Raw genomic sequence first — 25,975 nt, 5'->3', positions numbered from 1 at the left:
CTTCTTTTCATTTTCCTACACTTTCAAGTTAGTTTTTGCTTAGGTTGGGACCCATCGCAGGAGAGTGTGTGGTCTTTGAGTAAATGCCTTCTTGAACCTGTGAGTGTAGATGTGGTAGCCATTGGGTTATCGCTTTGATCAACCCTCTCCTGATAGCGCAATTGTGGGATTTCGCTGCAATGGCACTCCAAACACTAGACAGGGGGGGGGGGTTGCATATGTTTATGAATCTAAATGCTGAAATTATAATTTCAATAAAATAATATCACAAAGAGTACAGAAAGATCAAACCAATTTGGTAGAACAATCACAGAAAATACACTAACGCAAATAGCAAGGATTATACCTGGTGTCGGTCCTCCAGACCTACTTCCCAGTCCCAAGCTGCCGCTTGAGATTTATCCACTATTTCCACTTGCAAAACCTCAAGGCACTTGAGCAACCCGCAAGCAAACCGTACATACTGACATCTTCATTGGCCAATCGCCACAACAATCTCTCTTTTCAAGAGATTAATCAAACTAAAACAAAATGTACAACGTTTCTCTTCCTATAAGCCTGATGTGTAGATGTGAGTGACTTACAATAGGCTATAGGAGTTTGTTCCTAGATTACATGGAACTTTTATCAAGACATAAAACTATAAAATTTCACTCAGTTTTTCTCGTCAGAATGATCTTAGAAGTCAAGAAAAACTCAAGTTTATAGAAAGGAATTCTAATATAAAATTTCAGAACTTAACACCTATTTAAGTATATATTTTAGTTTAAAAATATTAAAAATAAGCTGCCAAAAAAACGTTCACAACGTTCATATTTATTGTGAAAAATATGGCCTGTTGGAAGGCACTGTCTGGTCGACCAGATTGAGGCATGGGCGACGCAGAAAAGGCTTTCATGAGACAATTTCACTGGTCGATATCTGAGCCTCTTGTACGACAGGTCCATATCTGGTCGGAAGACCCGACAGAAAGGATTTTCCAGACTCTTTGTGTAAGGACCAATGAATTTTTGATACTAGTTAAAATAAATTTTTAGTATTAAAATATTTAATTAGGATTTTTTTTGAAAGAGTATTATATTTTTCTCGAATTTCTTAGAATTTTCTAAGATTTAAAAGTCCAAATTTATATTTATTTAAATGATTTTAATATTTATAATTTATTTATGTTCAGTAAAGAATTTTCAAAATTAATCTGTTGTGTTGATAGATACTATTACGTCCACTTAAATAATATGTTGTATTATTTTACTATTAAGTATTATTTCTTATAATACGTTGTTATTATTATTAATTACATATATATTTTGTACAAATAGTTGTATTATTCTACTATTGTGTATTAACTATCGTATTAATATAACTGGTACGTTTACATGTATATATATAAATCCCATACTTATTTGATTTTAATATAAGTAAATATATTTTTTATTATTAATTATCTCATTTAATTGATAATAAGTGATATCTCGACCTATTTCGTATCAACTATTGTATTAACACAACATGTACGTTTTTGTTTATAGATAATTATTCTATAATTACTTTAATTTTAAATACCCGTAACTATTTTATTTTAATTATTACACCTAATATACCCTATATATATAACCTCATTTCTGTTTTCTTTTTCCTGTTCACTCGGCCCAGCACCACCTCACCATCTCCCTGCTCTCTCTTCATCTCTTTCTCTCTCCCACGATCTCCTGCATCCACAAACCCAACAACGCCGAACCCGCTGCCACCACGTTCTCCACTCCGTCTCACGCTCTCTCTCCTCACCCGTACTCCCTCCTTCTCTTCCTGCCCTCAAAAGACCCACCACCGACCTCCTCATTCTCTTCTTCTCTCCTCTTTCTCGTTTTCCTTCCTCTCGTCCCACGAAACCCAACCTGCCGCCCGTGGATCGCCTGCCACACCGCCAAAGCCAGCGCCACCTCCATCAGCTGCGCCTCAAGACATCGCCGACAACAGCCCTCCACGACGCGCCTGAGACCCCAACCACTCCGCTCAGCCGCCTGAACTACCCACCTCTCCGTCTCCAAGCACGGAACGCGACCTGCCCTACCCACTGCACCCGAGCTCCGACCATCGCCCTCTTGGCCGCCGTTCACCGCCCCTCCGCCGCACTCGTCCCCGCCTCCGACCCACGAACCAGCGCCGCCTGCATCCCTGACCACCGCCGCCTCAAGCCCACCGAGCGCCCAAACAGCCACCCAAGCCGCTGCGAACGACGCCGGCAAGCCCACTGTTGCCGCCTCCTTCGTCCCCGCTCTCAACTCCTCCGCGGTCGCTGCCCGAGCTCGCTGCTGTCCTTGCTGTCGACGTCGCCGACGACCTCTCCCACTGACGGCAACCGCTAACAGCTCGCTTGTTGCTGTCGCCTCACCTCGGACTTGCACGTTAGCGTCGATTCTTTCGACAATACCCGAGGCAAGATCCCGCTTGCTCAGAACTATTTTTCTATAAATTATGAATTATCTGTTATGTTAATTTGTGGTAAAATTATCTGTGTGGATGTGATGAATAATATTAAATAAATTTTAATCATTTGATAAATAGTATTTTCAGGATAATTATAATAGATTAAAGAATTTATTTTTAAGACGGGGTTATTTTAGAATAATCATAATATTTTTGAATTTATGTTGCGGAAGAAATTTATTTTAGAATGATGAATGTTTTTTAAAGAAGTTATTTTGGTAAAAGTTTATTTTTGTGTTATGACCGTATGATTGATAGTTGTAGAACACGACATTTCATGTACATTGACACCGACATGTTGATACTCTTATTTATACTCATTCATTGTCATATATGCATACCTGATTCATCGCTAGTCTATATAGTTATGTTCATAATATGATTTGCATAAAATAGTTATATTTAATTTTTTATCTCTTGTTTTATTGATAACTGTTAGTAGTTCATGTTCTTAGTGGCCTAGCGTGTCGTGTATAGGACCTAGATACTTGTGTTTGTTGACTTAGAAAAGCGAAAAGAATTGAGATGAAGAATTACTGGTTTAAGTGATTGGATGTGATATTATGCTTGTTGATTATTTCCAGGCTCGCACCAACGAAATTCCTGTGTAGCGTTGGGGTGGGTCTGAGGTGAAGTGATATATGATATTATTGATTATTCCAGGCTCGCACCAACGAAATTCCTGTGTAGCGTTGGGGTGGGTCTGAGGTGCAGTGATATATGATATTGTTGATTATTCCAGGCTCACACCAACGAAATTCCTGTGTAGCGTTGGGGTGGGTCTGAGGTACAGTGATATATGATATTGTTGATTATTTCCAGGCTCGCACCAACGAAATTCCTGTGTAGCGTTAGAGTGGGTCTGAGGTGATGTGATATTATGCTTGTTGATTATTTCCAGGCTCGCACCAGTGAAATTCCTGTGTAGCACTGGGGTGAGTCTGAGGGGGGTAGTGAATCGTTACGTGTGGATGATTTATGAACAATCGGTTATTCGTGAATATGAGTTTTGACTATACGTGACAGGTAGACCAGTGAGCTGTGATAGGATGCCTAGTTGTCTTCTTTTCATACATAGATTGGAGTTAATATTTAGTTATCTACAATTTGAGACATATGGTATATACATGAGGGTTTCCTTGTTTGGATTATTTCGCTCGACGTACTACGTCTCTTGTTGTAGATTCTTAATATTAATTCCATCTATGTATGATCTTATTGTTTGGATGGTTTCTGATTGCTACCTGCATGATCTTGTCACTTGGTTGATTTTTGGATTCGTCTGATTGTTAGTATTCCAGTTGCACGCCTCTATTGTTATTACTATCATCACATGTTCTATTTCTATTTCTGTTATAGCATTGACCACACATATATTATCATTATCGTTATTGTATTTGTTCCTGCTTGGGGGATCTTGCCGTGTGTTTCACACGCTGACGTACTCCTATTTTCTGGGTGTACGTCAGATTTAGGAGGTGAGCAGCCTCAGTTCGGGATAGTACAGGAGCCAGAGGATTTGCAGCAGTAAGGTCTTCCAGATGGATCAGAAGAACAATCTGAAGCTTAGACTTTTTCTTTCTGTAGTAGTTGATGAGCACTAGAACTCTTTTACAGTATTTCTTTAGTTGATAATGAATTTAGTTATTTTATCAGTACTTTTATTATGGACTATGTATTTTATTCCTAGTTGAACCGTTTTTGTAATAAGGGCGTGTTTGACCCATATTTTTATGTCTGGGATGATTTACCATTGATGATATGTCTATTTTTATTCTGGGTTGTCTTTATATTCTTGCTATGTGTGATCGGGGACCTGTGACTTCGTATTGTATTTATTTCCAGACGCTTAGCGTATTAGATTGAGAAGAAAAGAAAAGAGAAAAAAAAAATAGTGTATATTTCTTCTCAATCTAATACGTCGCGGGCTTGTTCACGTTCCGATTCCCGAGTATTTTGGGAACCGGGGCGTGACACTTAGTTTCTGGTTGTTATATCTGGTCGACCAGACCTATCTTTGGTCGGCCAGAAACCATATTTTTGATATTTTTAATAGTTTAATAATTTATTCATATGTTGATTAAAATTAGGATTATACTTAGAATACTTTTTATGATTTTCTAAGTAAATAGTGTGTGTTGTGTGTGTGATCAAGGCTTGTACAAAAATTCTAAAAAAAAAATTTTTACATCTTTTGAACTTTATCTTTTGATCTTTGAAATAGCCTTGATAATTTAATTGTTGCTTTGAGATGTATATCTTGAATCTGCAGTAAAATATATTAGATAAATAATGATTTGTTATCATCAAAATACAAGAGATATTGTAACATCAACCATGTTCCTAACAATGAGAGCCCTTGGATGAAGACCTAAGCCCTAATGAATCATTTTTAGCCTTTGAGCTTTTGGGCTTGAATTCTTGGGCCTTTTGCTTGTTTTCTTCATTAATTCAATGGGCTTTTGTTGAAAGAAGAGATCTTGAGCTTTATTCTTCATTAACCTTCAAATTCTTCTCATAATTACTTTTCCAGCAGAGAAATTCAGATCGTGCTTCTTTGTACGAATATTTGTCCATGATAAGTTCCGATTTTAGAGATGTCATAAATACAAAAGTTATGAATCTCATTCTTAGCTTTCCAGAGGATATTTATTCAGCCAATTCTGAGTTGATACGAGAGAGATATGGTCAAAATACTAAACATTATCGAGATATCCAGATTGCATGATTTGTTTCTTTTTTCACAAAACTTCTTCATTTGTTCCTTGATGGTATATTTATTTTTCTTGGGCTTTTGGGCTTGGACTTTTGGACATTTTCTTGACATTTTGGGCTTCAATGCTTCATTTAATATTGAAAGAAATTATTTGGCTTCATGGTCTTCATTCTTTTGCTTTTAGCTTTGGGCTTTGGTGTTAAATCAAGGGGTCTTTGTTGAGAGATGAGAGTTTGAGATTTATTCTTCATTAACCTGCAATTAAAAGATAAAAATAATTATTAGTGGTATATTTATTCATAAAAAATAGATAATGAGGGTATAAAATTGTAATAAAATATGATTATCAAATACCCCCACACCTAAACTTTTGCTAGTCCTCTAGAAAGGAAAGAAAACTAAAAGAAAACCTAACTCACTTTTGCAGGAATCGCGGTTGTATTTAGCGCATACAACAAGTCTTTAAACCCCTAGGTTACCCTAGTGGACGAGTTGTAGTCTCTTGAGGGTTTGCAGTGAATATACCCACAAAATTCGGTCATCTTGCCAAATTAAAGAAGTTAGTAAATAACTAAATTTACTTGATAATTGAAGCTAGTTCTAATTGGAGCCAGTTATCACTCAAGAAAACATTTTTATATATAACTCTAAGGTATATTTTTAAGAAAATCTTCTCATTGTAGCAATACAAAACCAAGCCAAACTTAGAAATTTAATTTAAAAGTTTTGAAAATAACATGCTAACTCTTTGTTTTAAATAATTTTCAAGTTGCTTGATCTAAAATATTTTCCAAGACCATATATATAACTATAAAACATTTATTATTATTATTTTCTATTTTTTAACTCTTTCATCCTTGGTGATTTTTTTCTACTTTAACGGGCTTTCTAAGTGACCTTTTAACAAGTTTTGAGCCAATGGATCCCAACCCAATTGGGCTTAGGTCATTAAGTATGGAAATACTCATTGGGCTTAATTACTCGGTCAGCTTAGGCTTTATAATATAGAATCACCTATAATTCAAGAGAGTTTTTTTTTCTTTTTGGTGCCCATTTTTCGCACTCTTCTTTTGTAATTTTTTTTTGTATATGTATATATATTTTGAAAATATGTAAATCAAGACACTTTGAAAAAATTATTTTTAACTCTAAGTTAAGCATGTAAAAAATTTATTATTTTAAATAAAAGTCCAAGTTAAGGCTTAAGTAAAGTATACTACTTTGAAAATCATTTCTTAAGAAATTTATTTAGAGTTATCATAAAAGATGAACTTAAGTAAATAACCAACTAGAGATTAGAAAATTTTAAATTTATCAAATAAATTAATTATTACATAACTCTATCAATTTGGCAAGTGACGATATTTTTATAATTTTTTTAAGAAAAGGGAAAAAATGTAACTAAAAATATAAAATAAAGAGAAAAAAAAACTAATTCCCACCTCCACACCTAAATTTTGCATTGTCCTCAATGCAAATTCTATAATGCACAAAGTAAAACAGATAAGAAGTGAAGTATTTATATTTGGTCGGCTGATAAAAATCTGTAATTACCTTTGGTCTGAGGAGGATGAAAAAAAATTTATTCTTCTTTTTCTTTCTTTTTCTTTTTTTTCTTTTTTTTTCTTTTCTCTTTTTTTTTCCTTTTTTTCTTATTTTTACAACTCAACAAGAAACTCTCAAATAAGAGAAGAATAAATTCTTTTTATTATTCTGAAATAAACAAAATAATCAATGTAGAATGAAATATTTAATATAAAGAGTTCATGTTCTACATTGAATCCCATCTTATTGCTGAAAATTCTCCCACGGATTTTAAATAAATTCAACATGATATAATCAATAATGTGCTGAAATTCTAAGCATTCCGGGGTGTTCAATGATTTTTGTGGCAATGGAAGGTAGGTATTATTGGTGTCATGCATATTAGACTTAGATTCTTGATTTGTGAATGTTTGTTCTCGTATTATTGGTGTCATGCATATTAGACTTAGATTCTTGATTTGTGAATGTTTGTTCTCTAACAACCAATATTTGTTTAACAATTTTCTCAACCCCAAGATTCATGGTTGATGTGTAAAAATTTGGTGGTTGTTTATTTTCCAAAAATCTTAGTTCATCAAGAAAGAGTTTTTCAAAATTCAGTTCAAAGCAGCAATTGTTTAACACAGTTTCTTTATTTTGACAAACCTGATCTGCTTCTCCTAATATTTTCATCTCCTCACCAAAAATTTCCTCAAAACTTAGATCTGACTCTTCTTCTTCTTCCCTCGGTCTTTCTTGAATTGAATTATCAGGGGAAAAATGAATTGGAACAAGAATTTGGCCTAAAGGTGTTCTTTCCTGATTATCAACCTGTTTTTCTGACTGTAGTGCATTCATTTGAGTGTCCTTAGGATTGACCACGGGTTGACTCAAAATTTCTCCTTCCTCTCCTTCACTTATGACACTAGATAGTTGATCAATGTGGGTTTCTATTCTAGCTATGGCTTGAGTGTTAGAGTTAAGTATGAGTTCAGTTGATTGCATAAAGGAGTTCATCGTGTAGGATGTTTGAGTTAACATATCTGTGGCTAGTGTGGAGGCCTTAATTATGATTTCAAAACCTTTTTTCAAAATATTGAGACGTTCATCATGATCTGTATCAAGAGGAGTGTGAGTTACAACTTGATGATGTGGAGACTGATTTTGATGTGACAGACTGGGTTGTTGAAATTGTGGATGAGAATTGAAAGGAACTGTATTACCCCTAGGACAATGTTGGTTCAAAGAGGGAGTGAAGTTTTGAGTTCCAGAGTGGTTTTCCTAATTCCATGCAATGTTTGTGTAACTTGCCCAACCTGGGTTGTAGGTTGAAAAAAATGGATCATTCATCGAATACTAAGATGAACTCTCTACAAACTCCCGAGCTTCATTGGAGATTTCAATCCTATTGGGATAACATAAATTTTAAAAAACTTGTGGATTAGCCATTTGTTCAAAATGAATTTGTCCACGTTTTGCATGCACCAAAAACAATTTCTTTTTATATATTTTTTTTGAAAAAAATAAAATTTAGTTTTTTTTTTAAAAAAATGGAAAATCCTAACCAAAACAAATCAAAATCAATCACTTTTCAATCACTCTAACTCTAGGGTTAAGCCTAACTCAACTAGACTAGCTCCTAACCAAAAATTCCTTAAGTGAAAAGATAAAAGTTTTACCCGGGTAGTTAATCAGGTAAGGATAGTACTAGAGGGTGATCAGAGATTAATTAAGTACCTCGTTCCTTGCGGAGCGCTTTACGCAACCCCTAAATCTTGCCTTAGACACCAACTAATCCAAGAAAATTTAAACCGGTTCACTTAAGGATTCTTTGTTCCTTATTGAGCTCGAATCCTTAGGGCCAACGTCTAATGAGTTTTATTAGGCTTGGGTGGTGTAGTGAGGAATTAGTGATTTTTAGGCTAAGGGAATGGTGATAAAATCCCTCACCTTATCTTGATTACGGGGTTTTGTCCTTAAAAATATTTTTAAGTGTGTGCCAAATCAAGATGTTCAAATCACTTGGTGAATTCCTACTAACAATATGAAATGCAACCTAATGAATTAAAAGTAACTAAAAAGGATGGAAAAGAGAAAATGTTTTTTAATTAGGGTTAACAATCAAACAAATAAGAAGGGGGGGATTTGTTTGAATTTATTATCTTGTTAATAAATGTCAAAGTGAAGGGTGAATTTTATTATGGTCAACGGAAATAAAATCTTTTTTTTAGATCCTAATTGTCACTAATTGTGAGAAACTAACTAAAGGTATGGAATTGAAAATATAAAGAAGAAGACTTACCACAAGTGAATCTCCAATTCCTCAATCTCCAATTCTTGATCTTTAATCTTCAAGCAGTTATTTCACAAGAAACACACAAGTTAAAGAACTAAAATAATTAAAACCTACTTAAGCATCTTCCCCGGCAACGGTGCCAAAAACTTGATGCGGCATAAACATGTACCAAAAAGGTTGCAAGTGCACAACCGTGTCAAGTTATAGTATTTAAGATATCGATCCCACGAGGAAGGTGTTTTGTAGGAGAAAATATGAAATTGGTTCTTATGTTGTGTGCGTGACAAGTAGGAGTGATAAGTGAATGTGATTGTGAAGAGATTGAGATAGTGAAAATGGTGTGTAAATAGGTGCAAAGTGTAAGTGAGAGTGGATTTGAAAAAAAAGAATCAGTATGATCAATAAGGTGAGAAGGAAAAATGAATAAAATCAAGAAACAAATAAAAAATCAAGAATGAAGAACAAAATTCTAGAATAAAAGAAAATGCAAGAAATTAAAGATGGTGAATTCAATTATAGATATTGGTAATCTAAAATTGAACTCACTTCTTAGAAAAGGGTGATTCCCTAGAGGGTTCTAGCCTAAAGGCGAATCAAACAAAATAAAAATAAACAAAAAGAAAAACTAAACCCAAGAGGGTTCTAGCCTCAAGGTGAATAGTGTAAGAAATTAAAATCTAACTATAAAATAAATTGCAAAATATAAACTATAAAATAAATTACAAAAAGAAAATAAATATACTCTATAAGCATGAAAATAAATCTAATTTATGAGCATGAAATAAATCTAAGGCAAGAGGGTTCTAGCCTATTGAATATTTAAAAAGAAAATAAAATCTAACTACAAACATAAAAATAAATCTAAACTAATAAGTAATAAAAGAGAAAAAGAAAAGAAATGCAAACCTTCAAATAATTCTCCATCTTCATCTTTATCTTCATCATCCAACAAAGAGAAGAAGAGAAAATTTTAAAGTGGTGAAAAAATTATTATTATTAATTGCAACAAAAGGTACAATTTTGGAAGGCCTTCTCAATTAAGAGTATCTCTCCTCTCCAAAAGGAGTTACAAAAATTTTCACACCCTTAACCCCTCACTCTCTACCCTTATTTATAGTAAACAACAATGAATGAGAGACATTGGATGAAGACTTAAGACCTAAGGAATCATTTTTAGCCTTTGAGCTTTTGGGGTTGAATTCTTGGGCCTTTTGCTTGTTTTCTTCATTAATTCAATGGGCTTTTTCTGAAAGAAGAGATCTTGAGCTTTATTCTTCATTAACCTTTAAATTCTTCCCATAATTACTTCTCCAGCACTGAAAGAAGAGATCTTGAGCTTTATTCTTCATTAACCTTTAAATTCTTCCCATAATTACTTCTCCAGCAGAGAAATTCAGATCGTGCTTCTTTGTACTTCATTAACCTTTAAATTCTTCCCATAATTACTTCTCCAGCAGAGAAATTCAGATCGTGCTTCTTTGTACGAATATTTGTCTATGATAAGTTCCGATTTCAGAGATGTCATAAATACAAAAGTTATAGATCTCATTCTTAGCTTTCCAGAGAATATTTATTTAGCCAATTCTGAGTTGATACGAGAGAGATATGGCCAAAATACTAAACATTACCGAGATATCTAGATTGCATGATTTGTTTCCTTTTTCACAAAACTTCTTCATTTGTTCCTTGATGGTATATTTATTTTTCTTGGGCTTTTGGGCTTGGACTTTTAGATATTTTCTTGACATTTTGGGATTCAATGCTTCATTTAATATTGAAAGAAATTATTTGGCTTCATGGTCTTCATTCTTTTGCTTTTGGCTTTGGGCTTTGGTGTTAAATCAAGGGGTCTTTGTTGAGAGATGAGAGTTTGAGATTTATTCTTCATTAACATGCAATTAAAAGATAAAAATTATTATTAGTGGTATATTTATTCATAAAAAAAATAGATAATGAGGGTATAAAATTGTAATAAAATGTGATTATCACATTACCAAACAAATGTGGTCTTTTTGGAACATTTTGCAAAATAGGAGCTTTTGCATATCAAAACAAAATTTAGCAAGATGTCCAAACCTACCACACACATCACATTTAAAACACGTAGTTTATTAGAAACATTTGGCAAACGTGATTTTTTTTTCAAATCAAAATAATATTCGGCCAAATGACCAAAACAACCACAATGATCACACATGAACACATTAGCATGCTTATGATGAACTTTGTGAGAATGAGCATGTGAATATGTAAGTGTACAAGATGGAGAAGCTACATGAGATGCACAAGGAGCATTATAATTCTTATGTTTGTGTGCATCATAGCAAAATTTAGCTAAATGGCCTTTACGACCGCAAATAGAACACTTGTAAACTTTGCTATATATGTGTGCATAATGAGTGGATGATTTTGACTTAGACTTAGCACACATATCCATAAGCTTCTTGTGATTATTAATGCATGTATTAAGAGTTGAGTGTAAGGATTAAATGTGATTTTAACAACATTCAACTCATCATTTAGCACATATGCATTAACATTAGAAGTCGAACATAAATTGTTATTTATAAAAAAAGCAGTATCATTTTTTATGTTCTCTACTTCTAATATGGTATTATCTTTTTCATGAGATAAGCTAGAAATTGATGAAGTTAATTTTTTATTTTCCAAATTTAACAAGTCATTGTTTTCTTTAAGCATAGTATTTTCTTTTGCAATGATATCAATTTTGGATACTAGCTTCTCATGATCGGATTCTAAATTAACATGCTTGCTTTTTAAATCAATAAAATCTTTATACAATTTGTTATAGGCATGTAATGATTTTTTATTAGCACAAACAAGTTCATCACTAGATAAATCATTATCGGGTTCGGAACCGCATACCACAATAGGGCTAACCCCTAGTGGCCGTTTGCATGATGAAGCTCCAAAATTACTTGAAGAAGAATCTGCCAGAATCCTTTGGACCTCCTCCAAGTTATCATGATGTGCTTCTATGAATATCCATAATTTGTAAGCACTATCAAAATGAGCAAGCTTGTTAGAAATAGAAGAATCAAGCATATTAAGCATATATTCTAACACAATCTATTTCATGGTAAATAATCTTTTGTCGTTTTTACTCTACTTGGATTTCTCCATAGTGGCTTCAATATAGGCATTATCAATAATTCCCCATAAATCAATATTTTTAGATTACACAAATAGTTTAAATCTAGAAGCTCATTGTGCATAGGGAAAATTAATGAATTTAGGAGTAACATTTGATTCATAGCCTAACAAAGGTGCACACTTCATGATCATGATAAATATATATATGTGCAAGTAAGATAAAAATGCAATCAAAACAAGATTAGCACAAAAAAGATAACTTGGACCTTAAACTGAAGGCGATTAGACCTTAAATCAAAGAGCACCAATCTCTGATACCAATTATTAGACCCTAGACGGGGGTGATTAGGGTCTTATGCTAATATAATCCGATTTTATGCTAATTAAAACTTACTGAAGAATTATTCTTGCAAGATAGATATATAATATGATATGACCAAGAACATGCAATATGAATAAAGAGATATATCCTAGCAAAGAGGTATATGATGAAATATATGTAAGGATATATAAATATATCCTAGCAAAGAGGTATATGATGAAATATATGTAAGGATATATAAATTAACACAAGGGTAAACAATCTAAACTAAAGATGATGAAATATATGTAAGGATATATAAATTAACACAAGGGTAAACAATCTAAACTAAAGATACAATTGTAATAGGGCAATATAAACAATGTAAACACACAATATAATCACGGAGTTCGGACCTTCTGTCCTACATCTCCGCTCCCCACTCCCGGGAAAAATCCACTATCACAATCGGGTTTTTTATGCTCACCCGAATAACGTTTACACCTCACACTCGGTTTCTAGTTCACCGAAAACTTTACAATCAATACTCTTACAATCACACTTTACACCCTCTTAAGTATTGGTCTCTAGCCCGTGTCTCCCTCAAGTATTAGGAATTACAACCTACCTCTAGGTATTACCACCTACCTCACTCCTCTTGGGACGATCCCGTCTCTCATCACACACTCCTCTCGGTGTACAAGTGTACTACAAAATATATCTCACAATTAGACTCAACAATAAGACTTGTTCTCTACAATGGATGAGAACTCTATGTAAGCTCACTCTCAAAGAATATAATCTCACAACCCTAAATATACTATGTATGAAAATACTTAGGCTCAAGTGGGTGTGTGTAATCAATGAGAGATAACAACAACTAAACTTAAATCAATCTAAAAATACTTAGGCTCAAGTGGGTGTGTGTAATCAATGAGAGATAACAACAACTAAACTTAAATCAATCTAATACAAATATGTATGAATTAAAATATAAATAAGCTAGAAGATAAGTTCAGAAAAACTTCTCTATGAATCAAGAGCGAGAGAGAATGAGATTAAAGCCTAAACACCAAACAAATGATCTCCTCCTCTTGTAAACCTCTTTTTGCATAAACTAAAACAATCTTCAAAACTTGAAACAAACTCTCACAAAATTGTAAAACTTGTTTTAAAACTCTCTTAAACATCCATAAGAAACAAAGAAATTTGAGGGCTTTTTATAGCCTCTTAAACCATCCACAAACCCCCAAAAATCGAAAATATCAAAAACTAGCCGTTACTAGCCGTTATAGGCTGAAAAGACCAAAATACCCCAAAATCCAACATTCTGGAAATTTACGTATCTGACTTTGTAAAATCAATTAAAAATAGTAAATCAACTTTAAAAATTATTAAAGTTTGTGGTATATTTATAGACATGTATATAAACATATTAGAGAAATAATTTCTAAAATATCATTTCTCATTTGTGAGAAATAAATGTTTTAAAACAGATATTCTAGATTCTAAAAACTGCTAAAACACTTGATTTTGTAAAATTAATTCAGTATAGTAAATAAACTCCAAAAATGATAAACTTTTGATTAAAGGTTATAGACATGTAGATAATTATGTTAGAGAAATAATTTCTGAAATATCATTACCCATTTGAGAGAAATAACTGTTTGAACACAGATATATAGTTTCTGAAAAAACTGCTGAAAACTTTGTTTTGTAAATTCAATTGAAAATAACAAAACAACTCCAAAATTAGTAAAACTTGGGGAAATATTTATATATATGAAGATAAATATGTAAACAAAGAAATTTTTCAAATCACATTTCCCAATTATGAAAACGTATCTGTTTTCCAAAAACATGTACGAACATAAGCTTATTAAAAACTTAATTTTGTAAATTCAAATAATCATAACAAATTAATTCCAAAAATAATAAAACTTTGGAAAACATTTATAAACATGAAATTGAATATGTTAGAAAAAGAATTTCTAAAATTTAATTTTCTATTTATGAAAACTCATGTATTTTGCAAGTGTGTGCAAAACATAAAAATGTGATATACATAAAATTTGATGTTTTGACATAAACAATGTTTTGAAACCCTATGAAATATTTATAAACCAAATATGTGTGTGTGTATATGATTGAGCTTAAAGTACTAACACACATAATATAAAACCAAAACTAAATATATCCAAGGTTGATTGATCTTCGATGTAGCTCAACTTGGTATACTTGCGGATAAAGCTAGAACTTAGATCTTCAATTTGAATTGCATAGGCTTCACTCTATAATTCCACCAACCTCCATTGGATATGATCATGAATGCGCAATTCCATCCATCCTCCAACTTATTGTTTATCTACAATATAAATAAATACAAATACTAGATAAACAATATTAGTGGTAAATTATTTATTAAACATCATCAAAACAAAGAGACCAACAATATCAAGTTCGGGAGCCAATAAACATCACCAGCAGAATGAAATTTTCTAGAATTATCTTAAATGATAATAAAGTAAAATGTTAAATCTCGCTTTATATGGGAAATTATTCGAAGTTAAAATCACACCTCTGGCATTTTTAATTATATTTTTTTATTATTTCAAGTTAGAATATGACACACAAAAGAAATAGTGAAAAGCTAAAATAGTATCACTTTTATTCAAAATCAAAAGGAAGTGATACAAGATAATCTTGTTCTTGTCAAAAGAAGGATAAAAAAATTTCAAGGCTCCATCAAGTGAATAGATATGAGTTGGGACTTGATATCGGAGAGCTTCTCCTCGTGGGCAGCTCACACCGTCTCTTCAGCTCTTCTCTAGAGCTCATCTTCCTTGGGCATTACAGCAACAACTTCTTTCTAAGCCTCTTCAAGGGAATGGACTTCTTTATGATAACTCACAAGAGTTTCTATAGCCTGGAGGCTGAGTGTGGTCGTGATAGCTTTATCTCGTTCAAATTGAGCCTTCTGCCGGACCAATTCTGCTTGTAAGCGAACAATGGCTTCTTCAATTTGTTTGATCTTTGAGCGAGCATCCTCTAAAGCAGTCATTTAACTATTCAGCTCCTTTTGCTTTTGAACACTTTGCTTTTGCAAATGTATGACTCAGAGTTCTTTTTCAGTTAAACCCTGCTGAATTATTTCATACCGTTTTGCCTCTTCAGTCCGGATATCAGCAAAAGTTAATGTAATTTAAGCTTTGATATCCACACGCCCTAAGTCCTCTAAAGCTTTTAATTTCTCCTCTAAGCGAGTGATGACCTCTGAGCAACGTTCAACATATTGAATGTCACCCACGTATTTAACGCCATTCAGACTATTTGTTAAAAGAGGCCTGAAAGACTCAAAGGTGCCCCGACCGGCAGCGATGATCTCAATCACCTTTTTCATCATACTTTTTAAATGGTCAAGAGAGATGTCAAGCATGTCGGGAGTATCTACCGGGCTTAAAGAAGCAATGGGAGATAGCACCAAGGTCCTCAAAATCACAGAGCTAAGCAGGAAGTGAGCAGGCGATTTTGGTGTGGTGGCCAAAGAAGGAGTTACGACGTCCAAGTGCATCGGACTTGAAGAGAGAGCCATAAGCGCTCCCGTTTGAGCAGAACATGAAGTACTCGCAACCTTTGTAAGAGAAATTGTCAAAGGAAGCGGAGAAGTCATTGTCACTGGTGCAAGAGATAGTTGTGCCGGAGGAGGAGTAGTTGTTGGTGTATGTGGCAATTGTTCTAGTAACAGAGTTACGATTGTGGCCTCCTTAGTCATTGGAGCCGATGACCCTACATAAAAAATTGTTAGAATACAAAAGAGATCTTTTAGGGAAGTCTAAAATAAACATACTTACCGGTTGCAGAGATAGGAATATAACTTGATGCTCTATCTGAAGTAGCTCTTGGCGTATCATCAAAGTTAGTGCATTCATCCAAAGAGTCTTCTTCACTGACGTTATCGTCGGTGTTATCGCCGATGTTGTCACCTCCTGCATCATAATCAACCTCATTAACACCACCTCTCGGAGAACTCTCATAGTCCACTTTCTCCTCATCACCTACTACCGAATGTTCAGGTGTGTCCACAGTGGTAGTTGGCTTGGATATGATTCTCGTGGTAGGGCTAAGTCTTGTGTCCCCCATCGATGACATTAATGCTAAAGAGGAGAGAGATGGACTTCCGCTGAGCCTTTTAGGTTTAGCCATTATAGGTTCATCCATAGAAGGCCTAACTTCTTCAACTGGAGCTGCAGGGTCCGTTGTAGGGACAGATTCTGCATCCCTACAAGTGATTCATCCCCCACCTTCTTCTTCGTCTGGTGAATGAACAGAAGAGACGAGACCTCCTAGAGCTGGGCCAACTAAAGGAAGCCCAGACTGACACGAGAGCTCCATAGCAGTCGACTCTCGTTCTTCTTCCTCAGCATGCCATGCTTTACGGGCATCTTGCATAAGTTTAGAAGTGGGAGGCTCAAGTGTTAATTTACGATGAGCTCGCTTCTCATATTCACTTTCCTCAGTCGAATCGAGAGCTTGTTTCCCCTTGGCCTTCTTCCTATGAGTTTGCACCCTTGAAGGTTCCATCTCATGAGTTTCAGGTACCCTATGTTCTTCTACTTGAACTCCTTCTTATGCTTGTTGCTTTTCTTCCTCAGCAATTGCTTCCTCATATGATAAGTACTCGCTAACTCCCCTGGTGCGAGACTTTTTGGAACTCCTCTTCACATCATACCATTTTCAAATAGCTTTCAAGCAAGAGGTATAAATTTTGTACTTAGGGATTTGTGAAGCAGCCTAATACCAAGTACAAAAGCTCAAGGAAGTGTTGGCATTGGGCATTTTGTGTGGCAATTTGAACTTTTCCCCTGTGCAACCTGTCACTGAGTAATACTAGGATCTTACCCCTTTGTACACATTGCTCGTATATGCAAGTTCCGGATTAGGATTTCTGACATAAATCTGATCATAGCCGAATTGCCGGGATAAGTGATAAAGCTGATATGGTTCAATAAAGCACTTCTTCCCTTGCCGAAAGACAAGGTAGCTCTGGTGTATGTTTATAAGTCACCAGAAAGCACCTCTGCTAAGGGTGGTAAAAGAGTTAAACCCTGGAGTATCCTGATGTGCTTCTCCATACGCACTGCCTTCAAAAGTGGGAAAGCTACAAGCTATCTTATAGTTATAGTCTCGCCTCAATATCTCTTGGAACTTAACTTGGTACCAACCAACCCATCGAGCAGTCTCTAATCGTTGGACAATAGGGGCTGAAGTATTATTCGATGCAGGAGTCAACATCAGGGAAGGACAATGTAGCACGAACTAAGATACCAAGTAGATATATGGCATCAGCACCCGAGGGGTAGGAGTCTGGATAATGGTCTTCCTATCTGATTCTAATTTCTTAACCACAATAAATTCAGAGGCTAACTCCTAAAGGCCACTCTGCAGATAGCATATCATGGCCGACAGGAGGTTTAGAGGTCGTTCATAAGCCAGAAGAACATATTATATATAACACTTCCACTGTAATGGTATCCATAGGCCTAGTTGGTACTACACAACGTTTTAACCAAAGTGTGAGAAAACCAGCAAATAAGGCCATGTTGGAAATTAGGATCTCGGCCTGATAGTGAAAACTTTCAAACACAGTGAATGTTGAGAAAACATCTTCCTCTTCCTCACAAGTGTAGTGGGAGGTTGCATCATCGATACGCTCATGGATTTCTTCCAGTGTGCTAGCAGCCAAGCGAGTTACTTCTGTATCCTTATCATACAAGTTTTGAAAGAGATACTCAGCAGACTATCCTTGTTTGACACTACTCGCTCACTTACTTGTAGTCTGTGCACATATCTAGAAATGGTACATTAACTCCCAATAAGTGTCATAGATTTCTGGAGCAGCATTTTTAAAAATTTCCAACTCTTTACTCCAAGGAACAAACTCTTTGTAGGGCAATTCTCCAAATAATAGCCCTGAGATCTCAAACATCTCGTGGAGTGTAAAACCTAATTCACCAACATGAGTGAAAAAGGTGCCGGTATAAAGGTTGTAAAATTCTATCATGGAAAAAAGACCACTACAATTCGGAGAAATCCCGTATCGAGTAGTCAATATCGGGGTTCTTAACTCAGAAATCCTAAGGGGCTCTTCCAATTCTTCCAGAACAAAATTTATCATCTGAGCCCACAATTCTATCTTACTGGAATGTACCCATGTCAGAGCCCTAAAGTCTTGAGCATGGAACTCTCCCTGCACAAAGATAAATTTTCTGACGAATGTATTCATTAGCTTAGCAGGCTCACCGATGAGATGTTCCTTTTTTACTGAATCAGGCTTCAAAATCACAAAGTAATTAAAGCCAACTGGGTGAGCACCACGATGAGTAATATGTCCAGTAGTGACACCACCTTGTTCCTGGACAAGTTCCCAATCCATAGATTGCGGAACAGAAGCACACTGATAATAAGATATCGGTCACATCCGCTCCGCTCTAGATTTGGCAAAAAAAGGCGACGATCATTGACGGTCCTCAGTCACTTGTAATTTCTATCAAACATCCGCTTCGGGTCCATCTTAATAGAATCTCTAAAAAGGAAGGTTGGTTTCTTTAAAACTTTACGCTCTGATCTCTCAAACTTTGCATCTATAACCAGGGATCTAAGGGTTTCAGGAAAAAGCCTGATTGATGAGTTTTACCCTTTCTTGTTTGTATCATAGAATATTGGATACTCCAAATGAAAATTGAAGAGTGTATTTCCCTTAGCACCTCCTGCATGACCGAAGTAATGATTGAAGGAAAAAAGGCTCACTGAAATAGCGCACTACAAATGGAAGAGACAAGCAATTAGTGTGAAACTAATGATAAGTCTGAAAGAGACTTAATTCAAAACACAGAGGTTAGACCAGCATTCTAAATTCCAAATGCAGGGTCGAGACCTACGTTGTAAATTTAATACACAGAGTCCAGACCTGCATTGTAAATTCCAAACGCAGGGTCCAGACCTGCGTTCTAAATTCCTAACATAGGGTCCAAACCTACGTTGTAAATTCAAAATGTAAGGTCCATACCCGCGTTCTAAATTCAAAACGTAGGGTCCAGACCTACGTTATAAATTCAAAACGTAGGGTCCAGACCCATGCTCTAAAGCGCAAAGGTTAACCATGCGTCCCAAATCAAGAAATGCTGAGGGTAACCTCTGTGTTTTAATAGTGGAACATGAGTTTTCACTTAGCGTTAATAGTATAGAACTTGTCAAAACAAGTTATAATCACCCAAACTTACTATTAACTGAGGGAACCTATGGCGGCGGCACAGTCGCTTGAGCACCACCAGTGGCCTTAGCCGACGATGCACCCTGAGCAAGGGCAATCTTCGATTTGGAAGCGGTTCTCTTCTTGGGAGTCATTCCAACCCTGTTGAAGAAGATGAATAGGATTCGCCAGAGATTGAGATGAAAAATGTTCGTTAGGTTCACTGGAGAAGATGAACAGTACTCGATGGAGAAGAAAACGAAAATCTTTGTTGCGTTCACCGGAGAAGAATAAGAAATTCGAATGACTTTTGATTTGACCTTGACGGTTTATTTATAGACAGCGGTGAGCTGTCAAATTAGGATGAGATTTGAGGAGAAGATCCCGCCCAAACGTAATCTTTGCGTTCACACTGAGTCGGTTGAATTCCCATATGCTTACTTCTGCATCTCAGAATCCTAAACGCAGGAGTTCTTCCTGCATCTCGACTCCAAAAAAATACATGGCTTCCTCCTACGTCTCGACTCCAAAAACACAGGTTTCACTTATGCGTTAATTTTCCATAACCAACAAGGCTATTATACATCATCAGATACTTGGAGAGAAGCTAGCAATGGCTATAAAGGTGACGAAAGCCGAGAAGAAACTGATTTACAATAAGAAGCTATGAAGTCTCTTGGATGAGTATAGACAAGTTATAATTGTTGTCGCTGACAATATCGAGCTCGATCCCCCGTGTAACTCATCCTTTCAAATGGCTTAACATTCCCACTAAGATTAACAAGGATATTGTTCAAATCATTATCCTTGATGAGCTGATCAAGAAAAGAGACAGAGCGAGTCCTCTGAAATTATCATTTTAGCCAAATTTAGGCTGCACCTTGGGTGTTCATCAATTCCTACAATGTTTATTTTAGCCAAATTTAGGTCGCGCCTTAGGTATTCATCAATTCCTACAATGATCATTCTGGTCAAATGTGAGCTGTGTCTTACATATTCATCGAAGTTTACGTATTCAATATCATAACGGGCTGTTATTAATAACATGAAAATCTATGTCTCACACGCATGGGGGATTTTATATCGATCCCTAATTAAAGACAAGCCGACGCCTAACACGCGTCGCCGATTTGTCTTTTTTCTAAGAAAATAACAAAGCGTATGTATTCAATGTCATAGCACCAAGCTTAAAAGAGTTTATTTTTTTAGCATAACGTTACATGTGGAACAGACTTAGACAATTCACATATTAGTCTAATTTCAAATGGTAATTGGTAAAGGTACATCAAATCCGTTGATGGCTAAGGATTTGCTAAAATTCCTATTACGATGCAGATCACCAGCATACGAGTCCTGTGTTGCAAAATTCCACAATCAGTTTCATGATATCTTCAAAACAAATATACTAAACCATCATTCAACAATAGATCTCAAACTAATTTGGGGATCCAAAGTATTCCTAAAATTTGTTCCAATCAACCACGAACTTTCAAAAACTTTGAAGGGGGTTCTGTAGGCTGTCTAAAAATTACTACAGATATCTGACCCCATCAAACACCAATGATGGAAGTTACAAGTTAATGACTTCCGCATCAACAACTTGACGATGAAGGTTACAATCAAATAACTTTCACATCAATAAATGAAGGCTATAATTAGAAGATATTCACGTAGATTAAGAAAAGTTATAATTTAACAATCTTCATGACAACCGATGAAAGCTCTGATTCAACAGTCTTCATAATCAACAGTGAGAGTTACAATCTGACGACTCTCACATTTCAAGGAGCTAAAGTAAAGATTACAAAATAACAATCTTTGTAACGCTCTGACAAAAGAGATTACAAGTCAACGATCTCTTCAGTCCAAGATGCAGAGGTCATCTCTACATCCCAGAAATAAAATGCAAGGGGCCTCATTCCAGAGTCAAAGCAACATAACCATTGCGTAATCTAGCCGTGAATGTAGCTTCAATCTAGTTACAAACGCAGCTCAAATCCAGACGCTGCTAACGCAGCTTTCAAATACTGCAAATGCAGCTTCCAGACACTACAAACGCAGCTTCTAAATGTTGCCAACGTAGCTTCCATACGCTACATTCGAACGTAGCTTCCAAACACTACGTTCGACACAGAATTTGTTCCTAGCAACATAGGATCTGCATTTGACTCGTTCAAACACGAGTTGAACGGTTTCAGAAACTATTTTCTTCCCATGATTTGATGGATTTCTACCCCACTTAGGAGCAGATTAAGGAGGTGGTTACACCCCTTAATCTTCCTATAAATACCTTAAAATTCTACAGAGTTAGGGATCAACCTTTTTGGCATTAAAAATACGGCATAAAAAGAGAGATCAGCATTTTGTGTTCTTAGAGATCTTGGAGCGTCCTTCAGCAACAGAGATCTTTGGAGCTTTCTTCCTTGGCTTGAAAACCGATTTCAGTTAGATCTTAATTAACTCTTTCATAGAGTTTTAAACTCATTCTGAGTTCCAAAACTCATTAGAGTTATTCTTAAACTTGCCACGCAAGTTCTCCTCAACCTCAAGTCAAGAGGAAAATATCGTGTTCCAACGAGGTGAAGTGTTCGGATCGTCAACGAGATACAAGGATCTGAACTCCCATCGATACGAAGAATAACTCAGGTTAAACAAAGGGAGGGATCTTTGTCAATATTTCTCTCTTTTGTAAATTGGGAATCCGATACAAGAAGATTGTAATTTTTTCTAAATTGTTAGAGAGAGATTGCATTGAGAGAATTGTAACTCATTCTTTTTCTAAGTCAGTTAGAGAGAATAATACAAATTCGCTTTCACATTTTCTTCTTTAATTTTCCTACCAAATAGCGACAAAAATCCATACCTTTCATGTATGGGGGATTTTATCTTGATTCTTAATTAAAGATAAGTCTGTATCTAACACATACTGTTGGGTGGTCCGTTCCCACAAAAACGACCAAGTTTATGTATTCAACATCGTAGCACCAAAAATCTATGTCTTTCACGCATGTGGGACTTTATCTTAGTCCCTAATTAGAGATAAGTCTGTATCTAACACATATTGCCGGCTGGTCTGTTTCCGTGAAAATAACAAGTCTATGCATTCAACATCATAGCAATAAAAATCCTTGTCTTTCATGTATGAGGGACTTTATCTTGATCTCTAATTAGAGATAAGTCTGCATCTAACACATGCTGTCAGGTGGTCTGTTCCATCGAAAATGACCAAGTCTACGTATTCAACATCGTAGCACCAAAAATCCACGTCTTTCATGCATGGAGGATTTTATCTTGATCCCTAATTAGAGATAAGTCTGTATCTAACACATGCTGTCGGGTGGTCCGTTCCCGTGAAAATGACCAAGTCTACATATTCAACATCGTAGCACCAAAAATCCATGTCTTTCATGCATGGTAGACTTTATCTTGATCCCTAATTAGAGGTAAGTCTACATCTAACACATGTTGTCGGGTAGCATATTCCCGTAAAAATAGCAAAGCCCACATATTCGACATCGTAGTATATTGTTATTAATAACGCCAGAATCCATATTTCACACATATGGGGAACTTTATCTCAACTCTCTAATTAGAGATAAGCTTACGCTTAACACTCATTGCCAGTTAGTCTAATCCCGTAAAAATGACTAAGTCTATGTATTCAAAATCATAGCACCAAGTCTAAAAGAATTTATTCTTTTAGCACAGGGTTACATGTGGAACAGACTTAGATAATTTATATGCTAGCCTGACTCAAACGATAGTCGATAAAGGCTCATCAAATCCGTTGATAGCTGAGGGTTTCCCAAAAATTCTATAATGAGAAGCTTACGATGACGGATTCGCTCTTCTAGCTCGGAGAGCTTCTCTTCACAAAGCTAGTACAAGTTTCACCTTCAATTAACTTTAATAGTCATTGACTCACCAGCTTTATTAGTTGGTCCCGTGACTCGAGCACCTGGGGTAGCTTCAACGATAGTAGTTGTATCAGCACCAACAACTGGTCCTACAATCAAATCTCGCACAAAGAGATCAACCTGATGAGCGTCCGATGCATTCACAACTTGTTCTCGCCATATTCTGATGAGTATATGAGTATAAATTGCATATCCTTGAACCTCCAACGGGTATATGAGGTGAAACTAATTCCCAAAAACTCCAAGGAGTATACGAGTATAAACTGATTCTCCCCACTCCAACGCCTTAAGAACTAAAACTGTGTAGACTCCAGTTCATGTATGAGTATAAACTATGTTCACGCCAGTTAACGTGTGACAAATGAAGGTCAACGTTGGTCAGCGAATCGATATTTTCACCAAAATAAGGCTCAATTACACCACAATGAAGGTTGACACCAATCAACATGTCAATAATTTTGCCGAAATAAGGCTCAGGATAATTCTCAATTCCAAGTTAACCCCGAGGAGATCAATCACAATTCAGATATAAACTCCTGAATAAGATGATCAGTTCAATGTTGAGCTAATTCAGATATCGACACAACAATCTCAGTTCAAAGTTTCAATGACGATTAGATGATAAACGCAGCACCGAAAGAATTTTAGCTATTCGACAAAATACTAAATAGACTGAAAGCTAAAGAAGTCAACAAATTAAAGGTTGGGTGTATCATATCCAAAGTATTCTAGCCTCCTCTATAAAAGAATAATGCTAAAATACTTTAGAAAGGGTATCTGTAGGCGTCAAAAATTACTTATAGGTTCCCACACGTAGCTTGAGATGAAGCGAAGACGACGAACGTCATCATTTAAGTCAGATGAGATAATCTGATGCCATAAAGAAGCAAACAAGCGTACGAAGTGAATCAGTGAAGCATAAGAGTCAACAAAACGTGCGAATGCGTAATACGACGGGAAAAACACAAGTCTGGAGAAGTCAGTACGCGCTCGGCCAAGGCCGAGCCACCTCGAGGTGGCTCGCACTTCCAACTCCCCGACGACATGTTTTTAGATGATTTCTCAGGATTTATCCGATCTACTATCTTCTTAACTGCCTTAGGATCATCCTTAAATATGGTTAAGTCGTTATTAACTGAAGATAAGATCAAATCATGAATTCTTATCCAAAAACACGGCATCTGAAGCCTATAAATACACCCCTAGGGCCCTTATATACGGGGGATCTGAAATTTGGAGCTTAGAGATTAGGTGTTGACCCTGTGAGAGCAGACCCACGAATTTCAGAGAGAGGCTAGCGAGATCTCAGCTAAATTCAGCATAAAGAGGAAGGTTTCTGATACGGATGTATCTTTTCTTTGGAACTTAGCGATCCTCATGGAAGCTTGAGGATAGATGATTCTCATGATAGCATGAGAATAAAGGTGTAAAACAGTATAGTGGAACGCAGGTGGAAGCGTGGAACAAGACGATGAGCAGCAGATTTGAAGAATCCAGTTTTTAGCTCGTGAGTCGACTCATATATGTACATGAGTCAACTCATCAGGTTGAGTCGACTCATGCCTATCATGAGTCAACTCACAAAATTAAGCCTTGTTAGCAAAAGTCTCTGACTAGTCGACTCATCAGTTATGAGTCGACTCATATGAGGTCATGAGTCGACTTATCTCAGTCATGAGTCGACTCATCTCAGGATGGTTTCCTGGTTCATTTGGGTTTCTGTTCACACGAATTCCTGTTGGTTTTGGGCTTGGTTATTTACCAGATTGCCATCCACATTTGTACACCTATATAAAGGATTATTTTAGGGTTTCTAAGCAATCAGAGGGAATGAAGAGAGATTCTAATCATTGTATTAGGGTTTAGAGAGGATTGAGAGGTTGTTCTCGATTCTAGTGAGATTATGAGGGAGAGAGTTATAATAATTAATTTTTCATAATCTAGAGAATGTATTTTCATTCGCCATACTGAATTGTTCTTGTATTTTAGTTGTCTTCTTCTCAATCCACCTTTTGGTAATTCCACGACCAAAGGGTGCTCGTACGGCGACTCGTATCAAGTTGGTATCAGAGAAATCAGATCCTGTGAAGGAGTCATTATGTGTATGGTCCTTACTCGATCATAGTACAAGAAGCTTGGCGAGATCCTTATTTCCTTGGAAGAAGTCCAGAAGATAAGGAAGGAGAAGATGGCTGAAGGAGATAATTCAGCGAGGATTGATGCATTGGAGAAGCAGATCGAGACGATAGGTTCAACTCTCACACAACTCGTCAGTCTTATCCATGGAGGTGGCAAACAAGGTGAATCTTCTTCGAAGAAAATTGTTGAGTTCGATGTGAAGAGAATAGATTCAGATTCCGACGAGGAGGAG

Source organism: Asparagus officinalis, chromosome 5 (genome assembly GCF_001876935.1).
Source record: "Asparagus officinalis chromosome 5, Aspof.V1, whole genome shotgun sequence".
In the NCBI taxonomy this organism is placed as follows: Eukaryota; Viridiplantae; Streptophyta; class Magnoliopsida; order Asparagales; family Asparagaceae; genus Asparagus; species Asparagus officinalis.
This window is presented reverse-complemented; position numbering follows the sequence as displayed.